Source organism: Lampetra fluviatilis, chromosome 41, assembly GCF_964198595.1.
Source record: "Lampetra fluviatilis chromosome 41, kcLamFluv1.1, whole genome shotgun sequence".
NCBI classification, from domain to species: Eukaryota; Metazoa; Chordata; class Hyperoartia; order Petromyzontiformes; family Petromyzontidae; genus Lampetra; species Lampetra fluviatilis.
Window position 1 is genome coordinate 7545821 of NC_136315.1, and position 27817 is coordinate 7573637.

At 44.1% G+C, this 27817-nt stretch overlaps 1 protein-coding gene across 13 annotated transcripts in view; it reads right to left on the reverse strand.

Moving 5' to 3' along the window:
* LOC144946506 (sorbin and SH3 domain-containing protein 2-like) overlaps nt 1-27817 on the reverse strand; it is a 193591-nt gene that overhangs the window by 87851 nt on the left and 77923 nt on the right. For all 13 annotated transcript variants that reach the window (XM_078875446.1, XM_078875445.1, XM_078875452.1 and 10 more), the window contains exon 2: nt 21265-21336. The gene's annotated coding sequence lies outside the window, so the exon portion shown is untranslated. The remainder of the gene's footprint in view (nt 1-21264; nt 21337-27817) is intronic.

Consider the following 27817-nt stretch of genomic DNA (forward strand, 5'->3'; position numbering starts at 1 on the left):
ACAGGTCTGAAAATCTTTCCACTCCCCTTTAAAAAAAAAATTGCATCCAGCTGTGCCATTTCAAAGTCAAGTCAAAGTGCCCCCCCCCCCCACCTGCTCCAACGATAGATCGCGTTGACGATGTAATCGCCCGTTGGTGGCCCCGAAGCCAGCGATGGAAATTATACATTACCAGGGCAGGGGGAAGTTTATCCAAAGGTGTCATTTACACGTGGCACAGTACATAGCCAGGAAGGTGTAACCACATGCCAGCCCTGGAGAAAACTGGGCTCAAAATGTTGTCAACATGAATGTAAAAGGCACTTGTTTCAACAACACAAGATGCGGTGGCGAGATATTAACTCCCTCGCCTGGTATGCAGAAGGTCGCGGGTTGGATCTCGACCCTGACGCCTGCTGTATATTTGGAATTCGCATGTTCTCCTTGTGGTCGCGTGTATTTTTCTCTCCTGGTCATCCAGTTTTTCCCTCCACATTTAGAATCAACATCACGCGTTTAGAGTCTTTGGCTGCTATAAATTTCCACGCGATAAGCCACTTTGATGGGCTATCATTTGCGGCCATGTCGCTTCTTAAAAAATAGCAACGTAGCTCAGTGGGCCTTACCTGGTAAAATATAAAAAAAGTTTAGTTTAGTAAATTAAGATATCTCACCCTGTTGAGGCCACAAAGAACAAGACACTGCCCTCACAGGTCCGCGAGAAGACCAATGTTGATGAAGCTTCGACAAGGGCATGGAATTCTACACGTCTGAGCACTCGGGCAATGAGCAGAAGCCGCTCTGCTGTTCCTTGCGATGTTCCAGAGACGGAATCGCCATGTCCCTTCTTCCCTCCCTCGTGCCTTTCCATGCTTTATAATCCCCAATGAAGGATATTTTGGGCTTTGCCGATGCTTTTTATGGAACAGGAGCCCAGCGCAGACGTAGACGTACACAAACCGGTAGCGAACTTTAAAGACGTTACCCCTGATAGCCCGTTGCGACGTGAAGCATCGCGGGGACTCGAGACACGCACTGCTCAATGACCGTGACCGATGCCAACGACAATAAGTTAGATTCTGGATGCGTCCACAGCATAAACAACCTGTCTCAGAGCACAGAAATCAAGTGGCAAAGGCTCAAAATTCTTGTTTTCACTCATCTCATGAAAATTACCCATGATAATTGTGAAGTCAGAACTGTACAATTCAATCTAAATTTTTTTTTATTGTAAATATTATATATTAGACTTCCCAATTGTGGAATCCAGGATTTGATATGTATTTTTATTTGTACTGATAGATGTTAGGATCATTGTAGACCACATGTTTATTAATAAGCGCAGACTCTTTGCGACAAAATATTGCAGTGTTTTTTTGACACAGACCCAAAACTGGCGTCGCTCCACACATTATATTAATGTACGAAGTTCCGCTTCACAGCTCACGTCGACTCGGGGACTCCGTTCGCACGAAGTAAATTAAAGCCAAAACTGAAGAGGTCACTTGCTCTGCTCTCATTAAGGCATTCTAGTGGTAAGTGGTCATTTAGCCAGATTCACTTCAAGTTTGGGACAAAGAGTTAACTTAGAAACTATAGAGTGTTTGTTTTATTTTACCAGGTAAGGCCCACTGAGCTATCTTTTTCAGAAGCGGCCTGGCCACAAATGATAGCTCAACAAAGTGGCGTATCACTATGTGGACATTTACAGCGGCAGCCAAACACACTGAATGCATGTTTCTAAATTGTGAAGTAAAAAACCGGAGAAAAATCCACGCGACCACAGGGAGAACATGCAAACTCCAAATATGCAGGCGTAAGGGTCGGGATATAATCCACGACTTCCTGTATACCAGGAAAGGGAGCTAACTTAACGCTCAAGCAGAACAGCAGCAGATATCGCACCAGAGTAGTTTTAGCACTTACCTCTTTCCTCGTTTATCGGTAAGTTCAGGCGGCATGTCCCAAAACCTAATAATTTAAAGTAGATAAATGGTGTGTGTATATATATTTTTTACTCTCAGTCGAATGTTCTGATGGATCTCCGCTAATGCGCACCGTACACACTGTAATTTTATGTTGCTATACCCACGTGCGGTGATGGCTGAGGACTTCAATTATTGTGAGACGTTTGACACGGAGTTCAGCTTTAAGCTGTCCCACCCGGTTGGGTCATGCTGCTTAAAAAATGTCGCCCTACCCCTCCCAGCGACGCTAATTTAAGCGCCCGATGATTGAGTGCTCAGAGTTGTGGCAGCCAGCGGGTTATGGGAAAATTACATCCCCACCCCACGTATAAAAAGCATAGGTTTTTCCAGCCGGTTTTTTCTTCATCATTTTTTGTTGTTGCCGTGCTTCCAAATAAAAGCACGAGAAAAGAAATAACGGAGCGACGCAACCGCGCAACAACGTTCCCAGCATGGCCCAACTCTCCGATGTGACTTTTGTTCCTTCCTTCTGAGTTGGACCGCGTGGTTATTTCGGGACGATGTCCGACGTTTCGCTCCACGTGCCGCGACAGGCTCTCGGCAACGCGCAGCGAAACGCCGGACGCAGCGCAGAACACCGTGAGGTACAAGAGGTACAAGCGATCGCAAAAAAAACGTACGCGGTGGTAATGCAACGTATTTCTCCCGTCACTGGATGGTTAACGAAATCAGGTGAGGCTTACATGGGGCTATTTGGGCCACGTAGTTATTAGAGGAAAACAGTAACACGGGGTGACTATGGTCAGGATGAGCAATAGAGGGTGGTAGCCGCGTGCGTCAAACACGCCCCATTGACGTGCGCAATCTAAACAGAAGCCAGAAGAAAATAGAACCGTGATCCAAACATTCTTCTCCCGAAAGTTCTGAATGGGAGGAGCTAATATTAGACGGAGTGCCGTTGAAATTAGTCAGCCAGCAAATTTCCTCCCGTGTCGATTTAATACAATTTTCTCTTAGGTTGTTTTTGCGACGGTCGTCTGCTGTGTATATTTTATGCCAAGGAAGTACTTTTAGTCTTATTTCTGCGATGCAAGCCGAGTAAAATGCTCAAGCGTTGCCTGCAATGAACTTTACATACGACCAATAGTAAAATTGCCAATGAACGTGCCAAACGTGGACCCGAATCGGTTGGCTTATTTTCAGAGACACGGCTTATTTTATGAGGTTGAAGGGGAGCGGCATGCAGATGGATAGGTCTGAGCAGAAAAGATAATATTATTTCTCCTGAGTGAGAATACATAACTTGATGATTCTGTAATCGTAAATGATCACAGATGCTCTAACATTAGCTGCAACTACAGGGATTATACAAACTAATCGCAGAAGCCCTAAGCACCACTCAACAGCACTACCCTCTTCCAAACAGACCCACTATATTTTCCATGATACCTTTAAGATAAAGAAGAAAAATAAATACGAACAGCAATGCAAAACCAACAGTCTTACCCCTTCAGAAGCAAGAGCAGTGCCTTTAGGAACCCAAGCCTTCAATTTGTCTTTATAGATTTGTTAGTTGAACAAGGACGTGACTCTTTCAGAAGGAGTAGCTGCTCAAACATTCCATCCTCAAATAAGGTTAAGCAAAGATGCTTACTCACAAATTCGATGCCGTACACTTCATCGCTGAGTATTGCAATGCCCAGCCCCTGGCCTCCCAACATCGTCGTCGTCGTCATCATCATCATCATCATCAACAGAATGGAATCTACTTGAAAGCCAGACCTTTGACCAATCACGCTATACCCGGCTACAATTCGCGAAGAACGAAAATAAATGGTGAGCATTGCACATTGGCTTCTGAGTAGGAGCGGCAGAAAAAAACATTGAGTGCTGTATAATAATAAAAAAAACCTGTTCATCGGCATGTCATTTACTGGTGCATAGAAAAGAAAAAAAGCATATTTTTTGTGTCACGACTTCGAATACGTAGGTGTGAAGGGTGGGGAAGACTTTTCGAAGAATGCTATATTAATAGCGCGTGAACGCACACATTACCGCACCTCCGACGAGGGCAGGCTGGCTACGTACGGTGCGAAAGAAGTTCAACATACGTACGTACATCGTCACCTTTCATTGGTAATACAAAAAGCCCCCCCCCTAAATTTTAGCCCGTCATCAATCCACTGCTGGATGAATGGCTCCCATGCTGTGTATGGGGGTGGTTTGACTATATTTCACCACACTGTTAAATACGACTCTATTATTATGTTAGGAAGTACTGTATTAGTGTTTTGTGGCAGTAATGCAGTGAGTTTTAGTGCACTGGTACTACGAACCGGCTGACCTCATATTCTTGGTTCTTTCGGTAAAGTCACGTAGAAGGGAAATAATAAAATAATAAAAACAATACAATTCTCACGACGTTTCGATTGCAACACAAGCAATCATCATCAGGTGTGAAAACCACAGCAATTTTTTGTTTTATAAAAGTGGCGTTTAAAAAAAAAACTATTTCCCTTCTACGCGACTTTACCGAAAGAACCAAGAATATGAATCCCTGCAGTCACGAAAGCTTTAAATCGAAATAAACAATCGGCTGACCTCAGTTTGATTCCCAGCCATGACTAACATCGGTAGCAAGTGATACCTGAACTGGTCCTGAGCACCCAACCCATTCCCCAAGCTGCACTCACCAGCGCGGTGAATTCAAACACGGTGCTGTGTAGCGCACACCAACCACACTGAACAAAAACCATCTCTTGATTTCTTGCCTGCAATTACCAATGCAACCGTGTCTGTGACCGTGAACACAGCAATATCGAGGCATGAACAAAGGCGCGGTCTATGCAAATTGGCCAAGGGATTGAAGGAAAGCTTCATGGACTAATTCATATTCCACAGAGTAGTGATTCTCTAGCCTGGATTGAGACGTGAATATTTGAATTTTTAAAAATGTGTTTAAAAATTAATTTTTAGTTTTCCCGATTCATTACGTTGCTATGGTAGCTCGCTTGCTTAGTAACATTTAAATGCAACAGTTAGGATCCCTTTCCTGCATTTCGCGTACAAATGTATAAATTCTAGATTTGAAGTTTTCGTGACTGCAAGGGTCCATACTCTTTGGTTTTTTCGGTAAAGTCACATAGGTAAATTTTTTAAATTCTTTATTTTAATTTTATTTTTTACCTACGTGACTTTACCGAAAAAAACAAAGAGTAATTGTATAAATGATGGTATAATCATCATCATCATCATCAGAATTAACCATGGTCAATCCACTGCTGATTGAAGGTTTCTGATTCTGCGATGTAACAATCCATCCAGCACCTGTAAACAAGCTGATTTAATCGCTCCGTCGCTTCGGTAGAGATACTTTATAATACATTAATGCAATATTACTCTGATTACTCCGATTCTCACGGTTGACTATATATGGTGCGAAAGAAGTTCAAAGTAAACACATGCAATAATAATAAAATATAATAGGCACACAACGTTTTCACTGACATGAATGACGGTGAATCCGAGGTGTGAAGCCAAGGTCGGCGTCGCTTGAAAGCCAGGCGACAGAGGAGTTGGGGACTTTAAAGTGGCCCTGAAAAGTCGGTGTGGATTGAACGCTGCTGCTGCTGCAAATGTGAAGCAGCAGCAGGGACGACGATGACGACGACGATGATGGCCGCAATTCAGATGGAGGGAATTTCCACAGAGAAATCACGACAGACGATGATGGCCCTGGCCCTCGATGTAGAGAGGAGGAGGTTGTGAATGGCGCTGCTGTGGAGGGTTCTACCGTGAGCTGCAGTGCAAGGAGGCCAGAGCGAAGCACGCGACATGGGGCTGACATAGAGGGAAATGACGACCGGCAGTGACGGTCCTGCTCCTTGGTGCAGAGAGAGGAGGTCGTGAGTCGCGCTGCTGACGAGGAGTGAAGAGGGATACGGCGGGCGACCGAAGGACGAGTTTTGTGTGTTTGCGCCATGTCCCACGGCTGTGATGGTCACAGACTGCCCTTCGCTGACCAGACACTGGAAGGTCAACGCACGTGGAATGGGTCTCATTCGGCGCAAGGCATTCAAGGACTGGCGCACGGAGTTGAAAAAAAGAACAAACGCGAGAGACGGACACCGAAAGAGAATTCGATAAATAAAACAGGAATTGACCAGGCTCGGATGCAACACATTGCTGCCCAGTATTCGGAAGTGCACATTCTGAAATGCGCAACCTGAAATCATTGTAGGTCCCCGCATGCACATTTTATGACCTCCTGAAACAGGACACAGCTCATAAAAGTTTCAAAGTGTGCGGGCCGTGTTTTGTTTCGGCTCTGCCCCATGTGCCAGCCACCATAATGGGTGTCTGGTTTAGAGCGGGGATCCGATTGCCTGCACGAAGGCAATGCACTCACGGAGACGGCCTAACGGTAACGCGCCGCTGAATTAATTTCCACGACAGACAAAACGGCTTGTTCTTCGGCTGGCTTTACGGCTAAGCGAGCTAAAGCTCGGGTTAACACAGCTAAGGGCATGGTTACTAACTTTAGGACCGTTTGCTACCAACACTGGTCAAGAATGCATTTGTTTGATTAAAGCGCAGATATTTTTTTACAAGCGTGACATAATTTGCGTGTGGCACGGCAATGGTAGTAACAACGTTGGCGACGGTGATGATGCTGTCAAGATTTTATGTTTTGGTGAGAAAAGAGAATTAGGTTTATTCCAGTTTATCATGAAACTCTGGCTGTCGCTTGATGATACTGGTTGTAATTACCGGCGAAACGTCATACATGTTGTGGGTTTACTCTCCAACACACCGGTGTACTGAACTAGTAACGAATATGCATGTTTTGATTACGTGACAAACCTTACTAATTGGCTGCGTCGGGTGGTGGCGGGTTTAACGACACATTATGGATACATTTATATTTACGCGATCTAATCCAAAGACCTCTCTTAAGTTAATTCCACTTTACACATCAGTATCAATGCCCCTCTCACGTGAGGCAGGCTCAATCTACACAGACGGGTGCGCGTTACAGATGTGTAATGTTAATTTTCAAAGTAGTCCATAAATGAAAATAATAATGTACATATTTTTTCATTTCCCGCTTTAACACTGAATGGACACTTCTTTACAATTTACGTCAGCTACTGCACCTTTTTCTCTTGTACCCAGTGATGGCGATGCAACTAGGCATGTCCCAATGCATCAATTGATCAGCTCAAATCGATTCTATATTTCACAACACACGTACGATAACTGTGCGTGCAACGCTTGACTAAGTTTGATTTCTACACGTTGTATGTAATTTATTAAAGGGAACGCCATAGCCACTCGGAGGTGCTACACAGCACACTGACAAAAAACACAATAGATTATTGAATTAAGATTCACACTCTCAATTGTGAAGATTCACTGCATCATGCGGGAAGTGAATCATAACTTGTCTAGATATAAATACAATTGTAAGATAGAGTGTGAATTGAGTGATATACTCTGGGTGTGTGTTTTTATCTATATTGGAGGTAATAGGGACTGATTGAATGCTAGATAGATGACCTTTATGACCAGCTGAGGGCCCAGTTAGATCAAAATCATCTTTATCAAGAGAGACCTGGGACAAAAACGAATATCTGATAATAAAAAAACACAATTCAAGCAGAGTGAAAATTTTAAACAGAAAAAAAATGTCGCTTGAATTATTTATCTGCAGTGTATGAAGTGGGAGTTTATACTTACAGTACATTGAGGATGATCAAGCCAAAATTGTCGGCATTTATTTCTAAGATAAAAAATGAAAACTTACGGACACATGCTATTGGGAGAACTTTGATGAAATGTCTTTCTATGGCTGTTTCCTCACGGGAAAGTGTCTATAGTCCTTGAAGTGAGAGATGGAATGGGGCTTCACTCTGTAAGACCAATGCCAGTTCCTCATCAGAACTAAAATGAACATTATCCTCCCAAGCACGCTGGCATAAAATGCCAAAACACCAAGTGACACTGAGACCCTAATGGAACCTAAACGATCTGTTAGCACAGTGTGCAGTGCCACCTAGATGCTTTTGTCTCTCTCTGTTGCTGATATTGACACTGCATCGACCGCTCACTTTAGTGCGTAGCAAGGATGGGGGCTTTATTCTGCTTCATCAGTTACATGTTCTTTGGGTCTTTCGGTAAAGTCACGTAGATAGGTTATTTTAATGAAAGACCCAAAGAATATGAATTCCTGCAGTCACGAAAGCTTTAAGTCGAGATTCATCAGTTACAGTTTTGAGCTATGGCTAGGAATTGAACTCGGCTCACTGGCGATGTTGCGCTAATTGTATGCACGTTCACGCAGCAAATGCACATTCCATTTTTTTTCAAGGTTAATGATTTAATACATTGACATCATACCGAAGCAACGATGTTGCAAAGTTAATGATTTAATTCTGGTATGTGTACAGTTAGCTCATTCATTAGACTTACGACCTTGTCTGTAAACAGTGCCCTTTTATATTCTGAGAAACAAAGCTGTCATATCATAATGCAGTATTACCTTGGTCTCCGCTGTGCTCATATCTCTCCATAGGTCTATATGCACCGTGATCAATACAAAGGTCTATATGCGCACTGATCAATACATAGGTCTATATACACAGTGATCAATACATAGGTCTATATGCAGAGTGATGAATACAATGGTTACTTTCTTATTTCCAGGTCAGACTATGGGGGGGGGGGGGCAACGACGTTTATGTTAATTCAAGTCAAAAGTCGCAGTGTCTCAATGCTCAAACAAATATTGGGCTCCTCTCATTACCATTTGAGGTCTTGAGCCAATCGTGTAAATTCCAGAAATGCATTATGGGCTGACGCAGGGGTCATAATATATCAGTCAAAGTAAAATATAGACTTTATTCTCCCTGCTCAAGGGCATACCGGACCAGTGGAAATATCTCGACCGGTTTTGAATTTCTAGGTCTCATCAGCAGAATCAAGCCTGTTAAAATATTAGCCCAGACGAACAAAATCCATTCACGGTTTAACACATTATTTTGTGACGCTGCATTGGCAGTGGTGCACACACAAGCACTATTGACAAAAAACTCACATTCTTCAATAATTATGCAGTCCACAGTTTGCCTGCTTAACCAAACGCTGAAGTTTAATATTCACGTGGAAGGCCGAGATGGATGATGGCCTGTCTCTAATTTTACGTGGAAATTCCTCATTCGTATGGAGGGGATTAATCTCACGATAGAACTACCGCTGCTGATTTCCAAGACAGAGAGAGGGTTGTTCCACTTGTTCAAACTTGATTTGGAGCTTTCGTGACTGCAGGAATTATTCTTTGGTTCTTTCGGTAAAGTCACGTAGAAATAAAAAATAAATTAAATAATAGCATACGACATTTCGATTGCAACACAAGCAATCGTCATCAGGTAAAAATGAAAGAGAAAACAAACCTAGTAAATTTCGATTTAAAGCTTTCGTGACTGCAGGGATTCATCTTCTTGGTTCTTTCGGTAAAGTCACGTAGAAGGGAAATAATAAAATAATAAAAATTAAACATAATAAAATAACTCTCACGACGTTTCTTCACCTGAGGACGGCTGCTTGCGTTGTGGCCGAAACGTCGTGAGAATTATTTTATGATGTTTTATTTTTATTATTTTATTATTTCCCTTCTACGTGACTTTACCGAAAGAACCAAGATGAAACTTAGTATACTTAGAAATATAATGCAATACAACACAACACAGAGAGTCAGCTAATACAACAGTCAACACCCTACCTGGTTTATTACGTTCTTCCAAAGATTGCTAAATTTGAGAGAGACAAAATACAGACAACGGAGACACGTAGACAGACACACAGTTCCACTTGTTGTTTTGAACTTGCATAGGGATGATTTTCACGATGATGATGATGATGGCCGAGGATCTGAGTTGATCCTGGGTCTTGAATTTACATTCTCTCTTGATTGTTTAGCCTACTGCTCTATAAGACGCAAATCATGACGAACACCCACACAAAATGTAAACACAGAAATAACTCTACGATAACAACATATGATCATTATCATCATCAGCCATGGTCTATGCACTGTTGGATTGAGGTCTCCCCACATGATAGATAGCCATCTCTCATGGTCGTGCCATCACTCCATCTCTGTGGCGGCTGTCCTTTGATGCATTAACACATTCAGCTACCAACCCATCACTTAATCTCACCCGTAGCTTTTAATGACGTGTCCTGCCAAAGCCTACTAAACGTTTCTTAACAGGCGTTATTTACTTTCTATGACGTGGATCCTACTACGTGGCTTATAAGGGAGTGACAAAAAATCCAATTGACACAAATGTAAATTTTTTTTTCAAGAATTCCACGAAAATTATGTTTATAGGGAACAACTGGAGTTATGTGGTCACGCTGGTTGTTTAGATTGTATGTGGGCATGCTGTACACCACCAGGCAGTACACGCATCACAAGCAACATCTGTTTTCTCCTCAGAACCTTGAACCCCTCTCTCTATTGGCCGACGTGCCCTCCCGATGACACGTTGTGCCCTCTGTGGTCGGAATCGTGGTCATCGTCACAGCGACCACGTAAACAATGACACCATACCTTAATTGTGCAACATAGTTCTGATTGCCGTAGCTTAAACCTGCACTCTAGATAGAATGTTTACTCTACCCACATCAGGACCTAATTGTCGGTGACTGCGGAACATTAGATTGCTTTACGTGCGTTTGCAATCCGATGTATAATGATGTATGCCCACTTTTATGACGTTTTATTAATTTACTTACTTGACTCAAACTTGCATATGAAAGCGGACAAAGTTCCCACAGTGAGGTGTATAACACGAGGGGGTGGGGGAGGGGGCAGTTGCACAGTGGTAGTAGGCACACTTCACCGTGAACCCACTGACCTCAGTTAATATTCCGAGCCATGGCCAACACAGAGTGACGAGTGATATCTAAAATGAATCTGAGCCCAACATTCGTCAACCCACACTGAGCAAATGGTCAAACAATACGACGGACATGAGTTGGAAGACATTCACCCAGCGGTGGATTGACAGCGAGCTGTTAACAGTTCACTGTTGTTATATTTTCTCAAGTTTTTCTTATTGAGAGTGAACAAAACATATACCCACTGTTCACGTCCAGAACATAGCAAACCTCAATTATACCGCAACTTCAGGTATTAGCAACAAAGAGGCGAAGACAAGGCGTTCCCTTCTCGCGTTACATATGTGCCAAACCATTCACCTGGGCCACCATTCAACTAATTGTTACAATTCTGAGCGAACAATCAAATTCCTCAATTGTTGATGATTTTTTTCTTCTGCCATTGCGTTTCACGTAGAATCCACAGTAGCCGTAGGGTCTACATGAACCCGAACGAAGAGTCCCGTGATTCAATAATAATTTGAACTTTTGATGCTTACAGCATTCGCTCGCTCGCTCTCGCAAAAAGGGAACGATTCAGAGGAGCGAGGAGGCAAGCGGGAAGGCAGCCACGCAATGAACCCGCACCAACAATTGCCCTGGCTCTGTCGTCCTCTATATATTAAGGCGTTATCAACCAATTAATACATGTGGGAGGAAACCGGAGCACCCGGCAAATACCCACAGGTGCGAGGGGGAAACACACTATCCCATCCAGAAGGAACAGTGGAGTTCATATTTTTTCTCGACTGCCTTCTCTAGGCATGCCAGGGTATTTAAACTATTTGTAACTTTTTGAATTTTACCAGGTAAGGCCCACTGGGCTATATAGCTATTTTTCAGAAGCGACCTGGCCACAAATGATAGCTCAACGAAGTGGCTTATTACTTTATGGAAATTTACTGCACAGCAGCCAAACACTCTAAATGCATGTTTCTAAATGGGGAGGGAAAAACTGGAGGACCCGGAGACAAATCGACGCCACCACAGGGAGAACATGCAAACTCCAAATATACAGGCGGCAGGGTCGGGGTAGAATCAACGACCTCGTGTATACAAGGCGAGGCAGTTAACATCCCGCCACCGTAGTGAGATGGGCTCCTCGACGCCTGTGGGAAGAAGGGAGTTTAACGACATTTCTCGGACGCCATCAAACTTCGCCTGCTTCCACGGTGCCGGATTGCAGACATGTGCCGTCACCGCCCGGTATCGCGAGCGTAGGAATCGGCTTCAGTTGCGCAAATATTTGTATCCCTAAGTGATGCCCATCTCAGTTCGTGGCTTTGAGCCAGTGGCGGAAATTCCACATTCCTATGGTGGCGGGAAAGTCACTCCATAGGGCAAAATAAAGTGGCACTCATTACAGAGACCCTTGTAAGCTTGAAGAGCTAAGTTGAGCCCAAACAGGATTTAAACTTTAACCATACTGCCACCTGGCCTGTTTTAAACACAGCTGAGTAAAACTTTTTTTTTAAACATATAAAGATAAAAAATTGTGAACTAATTTTACACGTGCATCACCTAATGCAATCGGTCAATTTAGTCAACATTTATAATAATTTCAGCCCTTTGTTCAGCCACTGCTGGATGAAGGTATTGGTCACAAGCCATCCTTCACCACACAGGTTAGTGAAGGGGGGAGGAAATTAGTTCATGACCAGTTCAGATATCACCACTGATGTCAGCTGTGACCAGGAATCAATCTCAGATCGCCAGGTTCACAGCGCGATGCGCTCACCACTCTGCTACTGCTCCGCCCCAGAACAGCTTGAGTATAAATGAGCCGATATGTTTATATAGACAAAATAAAAACCCTGGCCCCTTTGATTCTGCATTGCTATGGCGCAAACTTCCTTCACAGGTATTTAACGTAGACTGAGTTAACAAGGTTAGAATACCAATTTCCACTCATGATGCACGTGGTCACAATTGAACCCAAGTTGCCAGGATATGCAGTGCTCTATACACACACACATCATTAATTTATTTGGAGATACAGTATTCTCAATGCATTGCTCATTAATTACGTACGAGAGATTAACTCCACTGGGGTGTACTTTGTAAGGTCGTAAAACGTCAAGGCTTAGCTTAATATACTTTACAGGGCACCCTGTTGCTGCTGTCTGTCAAGCACAGCGATGCAGTCGACTCGAGTTCATCTGTTGTCCCACGGCTTTATCCGCATCGTGCCATCGGCACCGTGCCACGAGGAAGAGAATAACCCATTTGGAAGTCTCACGAGAGCAGTGCATCGGTCCATGTTAGATAATGGCCCGTGGAAGTGGATATCACAGAACCACTTCTGATTCCTTTTCACTGATTTTGTTATCCACATTTGGGTCACCTCAAGAGATGAATAATCCATTGGGAACCATGGCAGAGCAGAGAATGGTCTAAATAAGCATAAATCACAGAACTACTTTTGAGATTCTTATCCACATTGGGTGGGGGTAGCACTTTCACACCCAGCCTGCAACAGAGTTGCATGTCAGTCAATCTGATATTTTTACTTCTTAGAGGTGGAATCTAGCAAATTCAAGTGCAAAAACAAATTTTACAGAAAGTTTTTGTCACGATTATTGGACTATCAATAGCCTAACCTGAGAACCTTGTTTAATTCGAGGCAACTGCCTAGATTTGAACGCAGAATCTCGACAGTGCCAGCTCAGCACTCTGACCTTTGAGCCACCACATCAACTTCGGCCACTTTGAGTTGCAATGGACTTCCCAATATGCGTGCGCGTGTGTCTATGTGCGAACGTGCATACAATTAGCGCAACGACGCCAGTGAGCCAAGTTCAATTCCTAGCCATAGCGCCAAATTGTAACTGATGAGTAAATGCGACCAAAGCAGAAGAAAGCCCCCATCCTAGCCACGCACTAAAGTGAGTGGCCGATGCGGTGTCAATATCAGCAATAGAGAGAGAAAGAGAAAAAAGCATCTAGCTTTGGTGAACGCCACCAGTTCCTCCTTTGGAGCATTGGTCTTGACGGACACTGACTAACTCCATCTCAGATATGCAATAAAAAAGGGAGGTTTAGCTGTTTCTATTGTACCGTTTTCTAAGTGCGCAAGACTATTATTTGTAAGTATACAGGTACACAAAGGCACTACACGTCTGGTGGTCTTCACCATGGTAGCAACTGGTGCCACCGTAGGGGCTTGCAAACGATGCCCCCCTTGGGAGTCCAACATTAAATTGTCATTCAACAACGTAATAATTTTCCTTGCTGAAATACATTACTTTAAACTGGCAGGGGGGAATACATTGTTCCCTTGGTGCCAATTTCAGAGCAATTCTGATTAGCTGGTGATTTTGGCAATTTTTGCAATTTTGGCAGTTAATGTCAGGGCTTTGCAACGATTTGTAAGATAACCAGCAGGTGGCTCAGTGGTAGAGCAAACGGGCTCACAATCTAGAAGGTTGTGAGTTCAGAGCCTGCTTTGAGGATTGACTCGGCCCATCATCCATCAGGGGGTGATAAAATAAGTACCGTTCTGCGAGGAAGTTACCGATGGCTGTGAGCATTGAGATGAGCACTATCTGAAAGCTCATTTGATCAAGGGAACACTTTTGCAGAGTGAGCGCTAATGGGTATGATTACACACCAAATATATTTTTATTACTTCTGAATACCAGTAGTATCTTATGCCAAGTTGGATGCCTTCCATCGCCAACAAAATATACGGAAAAAAATAACAACTCTCCCGTTGTTTTAAAATATTTAAATAGCACAATTTATTGACCACAAGTATTGTGGTTAATGCAGACATGATTCCTTGTAAAAGGTTTCAGTTTGGTGTTTTAACAACTTAACACCTGTTTTGTTGCCAGATAAAAGGGGGAAAACCTATTCTCATATTTTGGTATTGGCAAAGGAGGTCTCATGAAGCGTAATTTACTGTTCGCCACCTATACCATTCCACTCGGTGGTTTATCCCTGAAAAATATTCCCACCAGACTGTCGGGGCAGCCGTGTTGAAATTATTTTAATATTTGACCCCAGCTGCTATTGTTATGGCCACCGGCTCTCAAATGTGTCTCGCACCTATGCCCCCCCATTGTGGTTTAACAGTAAACATAACTGTGACATTGAGTTGGATATATTAGTGGAAAATAATTCCGGAGGCAATTGAGCCACATAAATTTGGCAGAGAGGAAAAAAAGGTGCTACTTGTCTGCCTTCTATAGCCACTATAACAATACCAAAGGCGCACGTGTTTTTCCCTGGTTGGTTCGAAACAAATTATTCAAATGATAATTATGATTATGCTTCTTTACCTGGGAAAGCCTGGCTCATCAGAGCCTTGTGACTTTTTCAGGAGGGTCCTGCCAAGTCTTAATACGGTTAATCCACAACATGAATGTGCAATTGTGACGTACTTTAAATCCAAACTATTTTATGACGTCAGTCACCTCCCTTTCACTTTTTTTTATCGCCACTACCATGGTCACTGTTCCCGTTAACTTCACTCATTGATTCCTAAAACTATGGGCCACATCGTAAACCACTGCAATCTGCGCTCCTGTAAAAGAGCTATAGCAAAACTACACAAACTCTTTCCTGAAGCCATCTCGCAGCGAGCAGACCTCGACATCAGCATTTTAGCTTCCGATCGCGCTGCCATCATATGCAAGAATAGAGCCGATTCCTCCACTCGTGTCGAGACCAGACAAACTGTTTCACCTTATAAGTACTGTGCTCAACTAGGACGCTGCAGGTCTCAACATTTTCTCATTCGGCTTCTTCACCCCAACTGCTCGGGTTTAGAATTCCATCCCTCAGTCTCTTTTTACCGAGTTCTCATAACCATGCCCAAATAAAGAATCGTGTTGATAGTGCGGTTTGTTGCTGGTCGCTTGGCATTTTGGGCATCTGGGCCTGTGCACAGCAACTGTTAACAAAAATGTGCATTTGCATCCACAGACTTTATACAAACGCTTTAAATGTGATGTAAAAGGGTAGAAAAGGAACGTTTTAAAAACAGGCACTCGCCTGCCGACAATCAGAGTCGGTCCTCCTTTAAAGCTACATCCCTTCCGCCAGATGGCTTTTACGATAAACAAATGATTGATAAACTTGTGTGTGAATGGTAATGAGGTGGTCAACGGGAAATATTCGCAACGTGCCCTCACTGAGGCAGTTGGGCGCAGCGGCTCACTCAGAACGCCTACAGAAATAACTACCTCACCTGGTATGCAGGAGGTCGTGGGTTCGATCTCGATCCCGACTCTGCCAATGCCTATATATTTTGGAGTGTGCATGTTCTCCCCGTGGTCGCGTGGATTTGTCTCCGGGTCCTCCGGTTTTTCGCTCCACATTTTAAATCAATACGCGTTTAGAGTATTTGGCTGCTATAAATTTCCACGTGAGAAGCCACGTTGCTGACCGATCATTTGTGGCCAGGTCACTTCTGAGAAAAGAGCTACTATACAGCTCGGTGGGCCTGTTAAAATGAAAAATTGTTGAGAATAGCTTTAGTTCAATTGAATGGCATCGTGCAACGAGCCATTTTAAAGTCACGGCAAAATATACTCAACGCACTCAGTAACTCTGCCCTAAAGAGTCTATAATCAGGTGACGAGAGTGAAGCAAACTCTATGACCTCTCGAAGTGTGCTGTCAAACAAGAGCCACTGCCCTAAAATGAAAAAAACTAAAAATATTTAAATCACGTTTCAGATATTGCCCGATACGTCACCTGTTATAGACTTTTCTCTTGTCAGGGTTAGTGTGATTGACCAATGTTTTGAGCTTTTGTTGTTGCATTTTTACCCCAGCGACCTGAATGGATTCCCCTGCCACGGCTAACGTGGGTGGCGAGTAATATCTGAACGCGGTCCTGGGGCAACCCCATTCATCGAACCACACCGGACAGCGTGGTGAAGTATGGTCAAACAACACCAATGACTGACATGCTATGGGGAGGCCAGCATCAAGCAACGGAGGACTGACAAAGAACTGTAAGTTATTATCACATAGAGGGCTATAAATAGACAGTGGTGAGTGTTTTAAGTTCAGCTGTTAAAGCACGTGGTTGTTACAGAATTTGTTGAACAGCAATGCAGGAGACAGTCTCCTAGTTTGCTTGTATGGCAAACATGGTCAGCCATGGTCGTGCTCCAATATTCATCACAAGACCCTTGGTTTTAGCATGTTTCCCATCAAAATGCCGTGCGGCCCTGTCTGTAAAACTCTCACGATTAAAGCTGCACAGGGCTACTGCGTCGTTGTGTTTGTATTCCATTATACACGGCACAATAACATATTCTATGGGCCATTTCCTAACAAAATACACAACACACGGGCACGAATCTAGTGAGGAGATTGCATCATAGCCTTGCACTGGAGACACAATCAGGCGACGAACATAAACAGTGTTTCTGTTGAACTGAGGAAGCTGACATATTATCAGACAACCCTTGGCTGAAGCTGAGCTAAAACACACAGTGCATGTTAAAACATAGCCGGAAGTGCCAAGCGTAGTGCGGGCAAGTCATTGGATCTTCATTCATTTGTTTGTGAGTGACGCTTTGTCAAGACATTCTTCCGAGGTTAAGTCCGGTGGCAGAGTAGAAACTTAGTTTGACTCCGTATGAATCAATAAACAGCACTAATGTTCGAGGCCCTGTAAAGGCAAAGGGGCATCCCTACAATTGCTTGGTCAAGCCACAGCTGGCAGAGGGCATGTATGTACAGTACGTATGTTGAACTTCTTTCACACCCACAACTAGGGGTTAGCTCCAAAGTGGATGACCCCTGTAGCGTGTATTTTGGCCTCCTCTTCCATGCTGGCGAGATATCTTGGAAGATGTGGCAATACCCACACTTTACTCCACCGAACGTGACCTATCTACTAACTGTGGTACACCCCATTTATACCGCTTGGGGGGGGAGGCAGAGGTGGTGGGGAGCAATGGCGGAGCCAGGATTTTCAGGGAGGGGGGGCAACCCCTCCAGCAATGAAAAATGATAGAGGAGTTGTTAGTGAGTAAGGACTTGCCCCTTGCTTTCTATTCGACGCGTGTGCGGCGATGGCACAACCATCGATCGAGGGTCGAATTCGAACCGCGTTGTGTGATCGGCATCGCGCTCGCTGAAGGTGAATGTCTTCAGGGAAGTCGTGTACTGTATACGCAACTGGGCACAATTCTGAGTCAATTATAACTGCTTTGCCGTTACTTATTGCCAATTATGGACTCAGACTATTGTCCTATCATCTCATAGAGTCCCTGGCACGTAATAATATGCTACACAGTGGCAGTGGGGGTCGCAAAATGCTGATTTATTACTAATAAACCCCAATGATCTGATCAGAATTAGGGATTTCGAACGGATCATTGGGGGGGCACGTGCCACCCCACCCCCCACCACTGGCTCTGCCAATGGTGGGGAGGATTTAAGAGAATTGACGATTATTTCAACTGCCGTATCGCAGGACGGACTTGAACTGGCGACCTCTGGATTGAGTTAGATTGATAGTCTGAGGTGATCCATTGTCATTTATAATAAACATCATTCAATCTGTTACTCAAAGATAAATCTCGCCTTCAGTATGCGGGTATTGTAACAAGAACAGGTTCATTGTTTTCGATGAGGAATTTGCAAACCGATGAGCGGGAATGACCACGTTGTGGTGGGCGTTAACTGTGGCCTTCTGTCTTGTCTCTGCATTGCAAGCCCAAGTGTGCTAAGCAATACACCCCGGTAGCATCGCCTATAACTTACAGCATGATCAAAAGTGAAATGCCGTGCCTCCACGTTCAAACCAGAATGAGACTGTTCTCATCTCTGTAGTTGGTTCTGAGCCATTGGTGGAAATTTCATTCTCCTATGGCCTTTACATAGAACAATTTCCCACAAATTGCCGATAGCAAAGTTGGTGGTCATTTCAGCGACCCGAGAGGAAAGGTGACGATCATGACGGGACTAAGTTGATCCTGACCGGCATGCGGTATTTGCAGAATGATAAAATCTACAACATGGAAATAAAATCACTGCCTCGGTGAAAAGTAAAAATAAAAATCCAAGAAAAACCTGATCTATAAAACTTAAAAATAAATTTAATTTACCTCAATAAAACAACAGCAAAAAAACCCCCTTAGGCCAACAGGCCCTCAAGGTCAATAATGGTCTCGACATTTACACCACTTGCAAAACAACAGAGTTACATGTAAATACATGAACCAGCGAGGTCTTTAAATGCCAACGTCATGGCTGGCCGTGAGGGGCGAGAATGCGGGGGGTACACAAGCCTCAGGATACACTGAGGCCAGGCCCATCGATGTCCGCGGTCACCGGCGGTGTCGCCAAGTAGCTCCGCGCTCTTAAGCACTCCGCGGTTATTCCAAACGGCACCCGAGGCGGATAGTTTTACCCGAGGCCGTCGGAAGGTATGACAAAAGGCAGCTTAATTTAGATGAGACGCACGCACCTCATGCATTCACGCACACTCACGCAAAGGCAAAGACCACCCACACGGATTTAACAGACTGTCGGGGCAGTTGCTGTTAGCGAGCGCCTATGAAGAGCGACAGGGCACACGAGGGGGTGGGTGGCCAGCACCACGCCCGGCCGCCTCAGTCTCCCTAGTGACGATGTTTACACACCGCACCAGGTGTTTAGGGCTGAGCCGACCTAGGGGAGGCCCAGGACCGGTGCAAATAATCGTCACTGGTGTTGTCCGTGAGCGGGAATCGAACTCGGGTCGGCAGGTTCGTAGCGCAGCGCGCTAGCCGCCGCACTACCGCTCGTAGTCTCCATGAGGGAGACGGACGTCAATCAGCGTAGGCCAACGCGCAATGGGCGACGCAGGCGACGTTTGCGGAATGCCGGCAGCGTTCGGCTCACTGATTCTTGGGATTAAATGGAAATGCCTAAGACTCAGAGAGCCAGACTAAGTCTTCCGCGGAACGGTTGTTGAACACACAAGCGGTGCATGCATGCAAAGCGAGGCCACACCGCTTTTTTGATCGTGCAGTGAGATGTGGATGCAGCTGTGTGAGCCGAGAGCTTTGATTTAAGGAAATGGAGTGAGCAGAATGAGTGGTGGTGGGGTATGAGCACTGAGCCAGAGCTGCAGAGGAACTGAGTTCAAATCCTGGTCACCTATACTAAGTAAAATAAAATTGATGGTCTCAACCTGTTATTTAGAGATGGTACAAAACCCGTGACATAAGTTATTTGGCCCAAGCTCTGTGGACCTCGATATATTAAACTAAACTATTTTGATTTTAAAAACTAAACTATCAGGGTGCCGCGGTGGCGAGATCTTAACTACCTCGTCTGACATACACCAGGTCGTAGGTTCTATTTCATCCCTGACACCGATATATTTGGAGTTTGCATGTTCTCCCCATGGTCTCCGTGTCCTCCGGTTTTTCCCTCCACGTTTAGAAACGTGCGTTTAGAGGATTTGGCTGCTATAAATGTCCACGTGATGAGCCACTTCGTTGAGCTAACATTTTGTGGCCAGGTCGCTTCTGAAAAAGAGCTGTATAGCTCAGTGGGGCTTACCTGGTCAAAATAATAAACAGTTTTTAGTTTTATGTACGTGAAAAATAAACGTGAATGAGCGTTTCAGAGGGCGTCTCCAGAGCTCCATCTAGTAAGGGCCCTTCTGCCAGCAGTGGCATGAGTGAGTGCTTACAGGGCTGCCCCTTTACATTTGACCTTTGGCGATAAGAGTACTAGATAATGACAATCATAGCAAGAGGTATTTTCTACCTTACAATGCTCCTTTGTTAGGAAGGCCCTGATGATGTCAATTGATGGCAAATTTTTTTTGCCTCACGCATCAAAAGTTTTCGAAGCATATTCAGTCTCGTAAATAACAAAAATGCACGACCCTTCTCGAACGATAACCAACCACTTGCAATCACACACTGTGAGATGACCACATCTGTCCTGACACACAGACATTTACTTAAGAACGTGCGTGTGTACGTGTGCAGCAGCTTGTCGACCCACTGTTGGGCAAGGTCTCCTCCCCTTGCCTTGACCATACTCCACCACGCTGATCGGTAACTATCGGCGAAGGTGGGGTGCATGAGAACGTGGGAACAAGTAAGTAAAGAATCATGGGATTTTGTCACATTGCCCTCTTCTGCCCACCCCATAGCCCTTTCGCTTGTAACAACCACGGTGGTCGCTCATGGCGGTCACTGACACGATACTATCCGGGCTGAAACCAGCTTAGCTTCTGAAATTTGACACAGATAGTAATGGCCCAGTCCGGGAGATGTGGTCATAGGTGCAAAAAAAAGATAGGCCAAGCTGAGTGATGCTCACGAGGGGAGGAAATGTACACACAAGAAGACTATTGTTTCTGGGGCCATACAAGCACCATGTGTTATCTCAGCAAAGGTGTTGTATTTATGAACGTGGTTCAAGGCTTGTTAATAATTACTTACCTATTTCCTTTATTGAAAGAGCATTGCAGGGCGACCCGGCCTTACAAATCAGTTCCCGTGGCAACTCAGAACCTGCAACAAAAAGGCAAAAGATAAAAGAAAAATTACGCATTAAATATAATCACAGTGCGAAAAACTTTTTCAAGAAGTGGGGGCCTTCAAATAAAACGTGCCAGTCACATTCCTCATCGTATTTGCTAAGCTGGGCTTAAGCACTCTGAATAAAATGTGTATACATGTTGTTGAACATCTTTCTACGTAGCCAAGCGTGCTAATCGGAGGTGCAAAGTTTGGATTTTAAACTGTCGATATTTTTTTATAGTAATCCATTTTATGTTTATAAATCGTAGATATAGATACAATAATAGCACTGTATAAGAAACTGGGTTCCTTGCTATAGCGTGTTAGCATGAAACAAATACACTTGACCGTGATCAACTTTAAACTAAAATTCGATGGAGAATCCGTATAATTTAGGTTGACGATCTTTACAACTCAATTCAAGTTTGACCGTGTCACCCAAGATGTTCAACGTCTTAAAATGTGCCTTAATTTCTTAAGACCTTTTCATTCAAACAATTACATTGCAGTGCATAAAGCAAAACATATCCCGAGCGCCATTGCAGAAAATGCACAGAACAGAATAAATACGCAGACAATTTTGTCTTATCGACATAATTATATACAAAAAAAACATTCTCATACAACCCATCAGCCACGTGGCCTTCTGGGAGTGCATAATTTCAGCAGCATTGATTGAAGGCAAGCAAAGTCCGGACCGGTTTTGACCTACAGTGTCTCATCAGCAGAGCCATGTTTATCGATAATTTGCTTTTAAAATATAACAATGCAACATGTGAATGTCGTTATGGGAACCCCATAGATAGGGTCAGATACACGAGGTGGTGAATGTTGCTTTTCGCACACCGATTGGCAAAAAAAATGCCATTGTTTCCACCAACAACAATCCCCAAGGTGACTCAGGCCAATTCATCAAGATGTAAACACAGTTCAATCTGTGCGGTCAACTATTAAAACACACGTCAACGTTTGAAAACTTTGCTGTATGCATTGATTATAGCCAAGAAAGTGATGATGACTCATTCCTGATTATGATGGAAATCTAAGTAACATTTACGCTCTGCTGTACGTGAATTACAGCCGTCCAAACAAACGAGGAAAAATACCATTAGTCCATCAGACTATCGGCAATTTAGATGCCACATGGCAGCATTTGTAGAAAGTGTAAACAGTTTTAATTTGAGTTGAACACGTAGGCTTTCACGACCAATATTTCTGGTGAACACGGTAGTCGAATTGTAAATGTTGTGGGTTTTACTCTCCAACACACAACCGCTGAGTGATTAACTAGTATACTACACTATACACTACACTATAATTGTAAATGTTGTAATGGGTTTTACTCTCCAGCACACAACCGCTGAGTGATTAACTAGTATACTACACTATACACTACACTATAATTGTAAATGTTATAGTGGGTTTACTCTCCGACAGACCGGTGTGCTGAACTTGTAACCAATTGGCACGTTTTGTTTACGTGACAAACCTTGCGAATTGGCTGTGTCGGGTGGCGGCGGGTTTAACGACACATTGACATGTGCGCAATCTAACCGAAAAACGTATATTATGGATAGTTTTGACTACAACTGAGGCCTGTTAATCTACCCATATAATAGCTATCACCTGCCCTGAAATGTTCATGGCAAGTTGGGAGTCTCATCACGAGCAGTACAAAGACACATTTGGCAAATTTTAGACCAAAAGGAAACCCACCTGCTTAGCGCAATTGCTATACGATTAAAATGTTGCCAAAAATATATAACTGGACACGAAACATCGTTAAAAGAGGAGTTAATTATTTTCACTTTCGATTGATCTGCAACAGCATTCTGACATTTCAAATACAGTTGACCATTCAAGAATAACAACATTATTTTGCGCACGGCAAAGTCGCGTTCAGACAAATCGCATAACTATTTCAAACATTCAACATTCCACCTTGAAATGGTCATCGTAGACCTGAAACAAAATGTCAAACTCTTCACCGCAACATTGCGAACACAATTATCTCAGTGGACAAACCTTCGTAGAAATGTTCACGTAAATGATTACTTGCAACAATGCACAAAAAGTCAAGAGTATCCCAAACCTTTGGATGGACACCGTCCAGACGAGTTAATGGTGAATATCGTCACGGGAAATTTCGAAAAGACGGCGAAACGCGTGGAGTTGAGCGCATCGCTACCCACAACATTCGCGACAACCGCGTGTTACTAAGTAGTTGCACGACACACGCACCCACCCGGCTTGCGCGCACACACACACACACCCCACGTTCAATGGGAATCCAACCCAGGTCACATGACCCATCAGAGAGAAAGAGGGCTCTGAAGGAAAGTGGACCCAACCATTGCACAAGGCAGGAGGTTCAAAGTGTAACATATTTTATATTCGGTGTACAGTGTCGTATCTTAGAGTCGCGTTCACCGAATAAACTTCCTGTATACTGCAGGGAGCGTTGCACGTGGGTGTTAACGCATATGCAGCCGATACACACATTACAGACATAGACGTATTCCGCAACAGATATATAAAGAGTGGCACCTATTGTAGGATTGTTTTATATTATGAAATATCTATTTGCATTTTCAGGGATATGGCTTTTTTTTTGCTAGCACTAATGCAATATGTTTGCATAACAGAGCGCCGAAGTTATGCACGGAGTAAAATCCGCCTTTATTTTTACTGAGCAATGACAAAACACACACACACGCACATAGATATGGCGCCACCAAAAACATCTTTCATGTCACCCTTTGTTTAATCGCCTGGCCTTTTAAACATTCATTTAGCAAAAGCTGACATGTTCCACGGAGAGGGAGGGAGCGATATCAGACACTCGGATACGTGACACTCCAAAACACCAATTGCCGCATGTAACTCAGCCTCGGCCACAATCATCTTCTGCTACAGCACAGCGCTCGCTTGTAGTCTCTGGTCACCACCACTCCTAGCCAGGGAATATATTAATTCCTCAGTGTTTATGTGCAACAAAGAGAGGTTAAGTTTGTTTTTTTATTATGCCCAGGGGTTCCTTTGATCTCGAATGCATACAAATGCAACGACTTCTTTGTTTATCCAAGAAAGCCTCACTAAGCCTCCGGGGCGTTTTCAAGAGAGTCTTGCCGTGGTATGTTTGAACAACTCCTTTTATTTTTGAGTATTTCTTTTGTACGACATGCGAGGAAACCAGATTGTGTGGAGAAAACCCATGCGAATGAGAGCAGAGTTCTTTAATATAAAAAAAAAATCCATATAAATAGGTCAGAAAACTACTTGACATGACACCACCCTCTTGGCACCACAGTCACCTCCTTATGACCCAACGATCACTGCTATTGCCATGGTCACTGTTTCTATGCACTTCACTCCTTGATTCCTCCACACATGCTGAGGATTCAGCCAACCAGAATCACTTTCGCACACCGAGACACGCATACTCACCCAGGCTCCTTCAGACTCGTGCAGAGACACACGGTCACGCAGAGACCCACAGACTCACAGAGACACACATGGATACACAGAGACCCACAGACTCACACAAGCTCCTTCAGACTCGTGCAGAGATACATGGTCACGCAGAGACACACAGACTCACAGAGACACACAGACTCACAGAGACACACAGGGATACACAGAGACACACAGACTCACACAGGCTCCTACAGACTTGTGCAGAGACACACGGTCACGCAGAGACACACAGACTCGCAAAGGGACACACAGACTCACAGAGACACAGACTCACACAGGCTCCTTCAGACTCACACAGAGACACACAAACTCACAGAGAGACAGATTCACACAGGCACTCACAGACTCACACAGACACACAGAGACACACAGACTCACAGAGACACACAGAGACACACAGACTCACAGAGACACACAGACTCACACAGGCTCCTTCAGACTCACAGAGACACACAGACTCACACAGAGACACAGATTCACACAGAGACACACAGACTCACACAGACACACAAGCTCGTCCATGTTCTGTTCAACCACCACACTTCAGGTCAAAACCCTTCTCTGTCTGCTGTTTCCCTTGCACTGCTCGACGTTCACATGCTCCCGCCATCGTCTCTTTCACCAAGTTATTGTATTCCTGCTTAATTCAAGCAACGTGCGCCTTTCGGCGTCACCTGGTCCAACACCATGTGAGACTAGGCTCTAAGAAAAGCTGTCACGGGTGTGGACCAATCAACTTCAAGGACAGTGCATACATTATCAGAGTTGTGTTTTTTGTTTGCATTCCGACCGCAGGTATTGTGGTCAATGCAAACATGACTCCTTGTAAAAAAGGTGTCAGTTTTGTTGCCAGATAAAAGGGTAAAAAAACAATTATCAAGCAACGTATTAACTCATATTTATTACATCTTCAATATTGCCCTTTGTTGCTGGCAATGCCACCAAAACCCTTGTCAGTTTTGTCCTTTGGGCCTGTGCTCAGCAACCTTGCAAACAAACAAGAGCACAAATTCCAGTTTGATTTTTGAATCCCCTCTCTCCACCAAGACAAACAACTCCAGCAGGTAGAACGGCCCATCATCGACGGCCCGCCGAGTGACATAGCACCCAATGCTGTGTGCCCACTGTCAAAGGCAATAAAATGCAATTCCTGAGGTGGCTGGGTGGGTGAGATCAGAGGGCTGAGATGGCACTGCCGAGACCCTGGGTCTGAATCCCCCGGCAAACGCTTGTGATTTTACTTCTCAAGCTCAGCGAGTTGATGTCATCAGCCTGCTCGCCAATGGCAGCAGCAGCAGCAACAACAACAACAAAAATAGATCACAAAAAAGTTGGATCCGCACTTGATTCGGTAAAATTCATGCTCTTTGAGAATTAAAATATCGGTTGGAATGTCATGTGATCAACATTACTCTCATATGCAGTGGAAAAGGGCTACCCTCTGCTGTGCGGACCAGAAGGTCACTTAACTATTTACTATTTTTATTTTACCAGGTAAAGCCCACTGAACTATCAGCTCTTTTTCAGAAGCAACCTGTCCACAAATGATAGCTCAACGAAGTGGTTTATCACATGGAAACTTGTAGCAGCCGAATGACCTAAAGACAAGTTTCTAAATGTGGAGGGACCACGGGAAGAACATGCAAACTCCAAATATACACGAGGCGTCAGGGTCATGATCGAATCCATGACCTCCTGCATACCAGGTGAGGGAGATAACATCTCGCCACCGCGGCGCCCCTTGCAGGGACCTCATTTGCAGGGATCTTACAGGTAGTTCTGTGATATCTGCTTCCGTGGGCCATTCTCTAACATTAAAAATTGCACTACGCTTTGAGAGACCCGAGACTATTGTCGGTTCACGATACAACGCTGATCACACAATCGGGAATAAAAAACATGTGTTTTTTTAATAAGCAAAATGTTTAACAAATGAAAACGAAGGCGATTTTTCTTGACTAAGTTTTGACTGCACCCTGGGTAAAGTTAAGGGTCACATTCATGCAAAACTTATAAATACATTTACATCCATATAACCCCCACCCCACATGTCTTCCCCAAAAAAGCCACGTGTGTGTCACGTGCGTGTGTACACAGTGGCATCCAAATTACTGACTGCCCTAACGCCAGATGAAATGTTATATTTATATCAGAAAGCTAACAGTCCTATCATATGGTGACATCATTAATAATAGACCTCACTTATTTCATATGATCCCCCGCCCCCATCACCACTTTATAGAGTTTCACAAGGTCGCTGGCCAGGCCACTCGCGGCGTATTAATGTCACACTCGTATTTGCAGGCACCCCCCTTTTAACGCTAAATGCGTCATTATGACAGCGCAAAGGAAAAACAACAGGTGTCAACATCTGTCACACGAGCCATTCTATTGACACATTTACATTTTAATCTGTGCACAACGGACCTCCGAATATGCAAAGAAAAACAACGATATTCGGATAAGAGTGTCTATTATTGGGATTCTAACAATGATTTTGTCACACATTTTTATTTCCGACATTTTTGATGCGACAGATCCATATGCTGTCATCTGAAACTTCTCCGTCAACGTGTTTCCGCTGTGTGGATGTTTGGCATTTGTGCTCTCCAATGTGCTTTAGGGTTGCACCGTGTGCTGTTTGGCATGATGTCCGACGTTTCACTGCAACTGCGGGGAGCTTCTTCAGGAACTGAAAAGTAAGCCGCCCCATTCAGTTGCTGAAGAAGCTCCCACCCAGACAAAACGTCGAATATTCCACCGAACAACGCGTGGCACAACCTGAAAACAACAGTGTTCAGAAAGCCAATATTCGTGAACATACTGGCCAAAAACCCGAGTAATTTACGCAACATTCTAATTGCTCAAACCAGTGTGCTGAACAATGGTCGTACAGATATCGCAGCACGGGTGGTTTGTAAGTGGCAATGGAACGTTCCAGGTCTTTGCAACGATTTGTTTTGGATTGTGGCCCAGCTCCAGAAATGCTCCCCCC